Below are 5,170 nucleotides of genomic sequence, written 5' to 3'. Positions count from 1 at the left end.
CAAGCCAAAGGTAGTACGAGGCCAACAAGCAGAATGCGGCGAAGCCATGGTGGGCAAAATGCCCAACATCATATGGCTCGAAGGCTCCTTCGTGGAGACAATAAAGGGATGGCAATCGGCATGGTTCTACATCACCGAGCCACGCGACGCCAAATGGGCGGCAACCCTTGAGTTTCGATCCGGATTCCCAACACGGCTCACTTCCTGGAAAGAGAAGGGCCTATCATAGGGTTCATCGGTGGAGCTGGATGGACTCCAGAAATGTATCCAGAGCATGGCGAGCAAGAAGCTCAAGCTTGTTAACATAGTCCAAGTTATGCTCATCCGCCGGGCCCTCCCGTGTCAACAACGGGATTTTACCTTGTGGGAGTTCGACCCGGCCCAGCACCAGACTCTGAGCAAGCTCTTTGATACGACGCACAAGGACATCTGGAAGGTGCTGTTCAAGGGCGCCGAGGTCCCCCCTTCTCTCGCTGAGGACCGCGGACTAAGCGCAAAGCGCCTAGCGCGTCCGATGAGTTCAATACGTCCTGTAGGTCATTTATTTTCCCTAGCTTAATTATGCGCGGGGTCTAATCTCCCTGCCTTTGATAGGACTGGGTGGAGATGTCGGGGCAGATTAACTGTCCGGCCCCTTTGCCCGAAGATACTGCGAGCGCTCTCCTGATGGAGATGCTGGCTCTGGCTCCTTACAAGGTGCCGGAGAAGACCAAGAAGGCCAGGGGAACCCGAAAGAGTTCCCGACACCAGGTGTTATCGGACTCATCGTCCGATAACTCTGCGGCACACTCTTCCCCCGAAGACGAGGAGGAAGAAGAAGATGCTCCCCCTCCAGACGGGGGAGACAAGAAAAGGAAGGCCGTCCCAACTGGGGAGGCCGAAGGGTACAAGAAGGGGAGGACTCTCCTTTCGGACACCGCCGCCGATGAGGGCGAAGACGAGTGGTTGCCCCGGGCCAAGCCCCCGGGGAGATCGTAAGTACTCAGATACCAGAGTAACTCATAGCATTCCTTTGTCGCACTGCTTTTCCTAACGCCGAACATGATTATGCAGGCCGCCACGAACCAGCATCGATGTATCATCGGATGTCAACCTGGGCTCGTCGGACATGGATAGCGATCCAGTCCCGACCGCCACCTCCCCTCATCCTGCTGACGATGCCGAGGTGCTGTCTAAAGAGGCACCGGGTTAAGGGGAGACAGTCCTGGAGGCGCCTCAAGGCGACCTTCGAGTTCGGCCCTCAGCCGAACACCGCGCCGGAACCTCCAGCGGTTCTGGGCTCGGGCAGGCGGCCTCTTTCTAAGAGGGGCAAGACGCCTGTGCCGGTGACCTCTATCCATCCAGAGGCGCCGGACAGTCTGCTGGAAGCGCTTCGCAGTGCTTCCATCGACGAGGAGCACCGCACTATCATGAGTGCGGTGATCCAGAAGGTTCAGTCTACCAAGAGCGGATTGACTGAAGCCTGTGCCAGCCTTCTAACAGGCTTCGAGGTAAGTGTTTTAAAATGTAGTAGAAATATTACCGCATAGACAGTAGCCCCTGATGCTTTGTTCAGTGTTCACAAAGAAAAGCCAAACAAAGGATCAAATAATGTCGCAGGAGTCTAATATAAGTGTGTCAATATGCATATGCAGGCTTCGCTGCTGGCGTCCACCACACTGACTGCGGAGGTCGCCGTACTGAAGCAGGACCTTGAGGGGTCCAGGAAAGAGCTCGGCCTTGCCAAGAGGCAGCGCGAGGAGACCAAGGGTAAGTAATACCCTGTCTTATATATATATATAAAAGAGGACGCGATTGCAAAATGACAGGATCATCGTATGTTTGCCAGGGGCCACGACCGAGGTGGCGACCCTGAAGCAAGCGCTAACCAAGGCCGAAGATACAGCGGCCAAGGAGCGCACCGAGCGAGAGAAGCACGAGGCTCGGGTGGGCGAGGTGCAGCAAGAGCTCCAGGCTCTTGTGGCTAAGCACAAGGCATTGGAGCTTGACTCCAAGACGGGGGAGTCTGAGCTTGCCGCGGCCCTCGAGAGTGTAAAAAGTGCGAAGGCCGAAGCCCAAAAGGCCTCCAAGAGATCGATGCGATGAAGAAGATAGCGGCGGCTAAGGCTTTGTATATGCAAAGAAAGCATGTCAAAGTAAATTACCGATTACTTACCCGGATCCGGAGCTCTTCAGGAGCATTCGTAGATTTGCCCCGCAGTGTGTCCGATGCCGCACAATTTTACCAGGCCGAGGACGGAAGCTCGATGGAGAAGCTGTTCTGGTCTCAGTATGCTGAGGCCAAACATCCGGTGCCAATGAGCGACCAGCTGAAGCAGATGGTCGAGCTACATAAGGCGGTCGATCAGGCCATGAAGAGCTTTATAGTCCGGCTGTGGCCTGGCGACGCCCTTCCGAACAGCTTCTTCGGCCTGGTGAGGCGGCTTGTGGAAGCCTGCCCGCGGCTGGAGGTCGTCAAGCGATCTGTCTGCATTAAAGGTGCACGCTGGGCTTTCGCCCGTGTGAAATTGCAGTGGGTCAAGCTAGACGCCGTGAAGTTGATCAAGGAGGGGCCGCCAGAGGGCAAGGAGCACCGCCACCCCGAGATGTAATATGAGGGTGTTCTGCCGGGTGCCCGTCTCATCGCGGACGAGTGTTTGAAAGATGTAATATTTGAGTAAACTTGCTCGTTTTATCCTGTATTTATGAAAACTTGTTTCATATGTGCTATGCAACACTTGTTTGAATTTAAAATATTACCTTTTGTTTGGCTGTTTATCCAATCTGAGAGATGGCTTGTCCTCGGCTTCTGCCCCCATGCCACGAGTGTTGGGGTGTTCGGGATAAACCGGAGCACTCTTGTTCCCATATTTGGGTCCTTCGAGGGAGGTGCTTAGCACAACGAACAAGGCAACAGAACTAATAATGCTTTATCACTTTCACTTAGCCATAGAATTCTATAATTTTAAATTTCGGTGAAGCCCCTAGTATTCGGAAGGCCGAATTCGGGGCGCGATACACGCCTGTAAGCCGGATAGGGCCGGCCCCTCGCCCTAAGCGGCATAAGTCTTTAGGGACTCGAAAAACCTCGCCGAACAGCGACCAGTCTCTCGCCTTATCATGATAGTCAGTTTTAGCTATCTCTACTGAGGTGCTAAGCCCGGCGGAAATGGGGCACAATCACAGTAGTTCTCCTAGTGCTACCTTAGCCGATAGAGCGGAACATAAGGTACCAAAATAGGAGCCGGGCAAACCCAACATTTGACCAAAGACATGATTCGGAGCTGATGCATATAATGCTATAAGTTCGGGGTGCCGCACTTGTGAAAGTGTTCGGACTTTTCACACCGCATTGTGGGGTATGTAAGCCCCTGGTGTATTGGCCGTACCATAGTGTACGGTTGCAAGGCGTCATTAATGAACACACACACACACACACACACACACATATATATATATATATATATATAACAAGAATGCAATAATAGTCGTAATGTCATGTATTATTTATTAAAAAATTGCGTTAAAGCAGAGTGATACAGATAGTGCGATAAGCAAAGAGTAGAACTATGTCCCTTCCAAGGGCAAGCTGAGGAATGATATTAAATTGAATATTTCGTTACTGTACTCAACCTGGGAATTTCGTGGTATGAAGTAGTTGTCTGCCTCCTTCGTTGCTGCATTGTGTGTTCGGCAATAGTGCTGCCGGACAGTGTTTCCAGAGATTAAGGTCCTGAAAGAAAAAGAAAAATAACCAAACGGGAAGCCCCTAGTGCGGTTTAGGCCGCGTCTTGGGGCGTGCCGCAGTTGTGCCCCCCTCCCTACCTATGCCCATGGTATTTTTAATGTGTAATTATGTATGCGTGGCACGAGTTTCTCTGCTGGGCTGGGATTGGGGTGGCCGCCATATTGCTATGCGAGCTCAGATCGCGCCAGGCGGTCTATTTTCCGATTGCCCCGAGCGCGCTTGAAGGTGTCCGGGCTGTGAAGCGCCGAACTGGTCGATTTCCTTGAGAGGCTGCTTTGCGTTTCTGCTGCGAGGGCTGCGGTGTGCTCCTCTGTTCGGAGAGAGCGCTCTGTGTTTCCATTGACTGTAATAACTCCACGAGGTCCTGGCATCTTGAGCTTGACGTATGCATAATGCGGTATCGCATTGAATCTAGCAAATGCGGTTTGCCCGAGCAGCGCGTGATAACCACTGCGGAACGGGACTATATCGAAGATTAACTCTTCGCTTCGCAAGTTATCCAGGGATCCAAAGACCACTTCCAGTGTAATTGAGCCTGTGCAATGGGACTCTACACCTGGAATGACGCCCTTAAAGGTCGTTTTTGTGGGTTTGATCCTTGATGGGTCTATACCCATTTTGCGCACTGTGTCCTGATAAAGTAGTTTCAGGCTGCTGCCGCCGTCCATAAGGACTCGAGTGAGGTGAAATCCGTCGATGATTGGGTCTAGGACCAGTGCGGCGAATTCGCCATGACGGATACTAGTGGGGTGGTCCCTGCGATCAAAGGTGATCTGACAGGAGGACCAAGGGTTGAACTTTGGGGCGACTGGCTCCAACACATATACGTCCCTGAGCGCACGCTTCCACTCCCTCTTGGGGATGTGGGTTGCGTATATCATGTTCACCATCCGCCCTTCCAAGGGAAACCTCTTCTGTCCTCCAGTGTGCGGCTAGCGGGGCTCCTCCTCGTCATAGCTATGCGGCCCCTTATCCTTGTTTTTGGCAATTAACTTGCCAGCCTGCTTGAACACCCAACAATCCCTATTGGTGTGATTGGCTGGCTTGTCTGGGGTGCCGTGTATTTGACACGAGCGATCGAGTATACGGTCCAAGCTGGACGGACCCGGTGTACTTTGTTTGAATGGCTTTTTCCGCTGACCGGGTTTAGAGCATTTGAATCCGGCATTGACTACCGTATCCTCAGTATTTTCGCTGTTAATGCGGCGCTTATGCTTGTTGCAACGTGACCTGCTATTGCCGTCCTTGGTATCTGAGGTACCATGGTTCTTTGATATGTTATTACTGCGAGCCAGCCAGCTGTCTTCTCCCGCACAAAAGCGGGTCATGAGAGTCGTGAGAGCTGCCATAGATTTCGGCTTTTCCTGACCAAGGTGCCGGGCTAGCCACTCGTCTCGGATGTTGTGCTTGAAAGCCGCTAAGGCCTCCACATCTGGATAGTCG

This window comes from Triticum aestivum, chromosome 3A (assembly GCF_018294505.1).
Source record: "Triticum aestivum cultivar Chinese Spring chromosome 3A, IWGSC CS RefSeq v2.1, whole genome shotgun sequence".
Lineage (NCBI taxonomy): Eukaryota > Viridiplantae > Streptophyta > Magnoliopsida > Poales > Poaceae > Triticum > Triticum aestivum.
Note: the sequence above shows the minus strand (reverse complement) of the source record.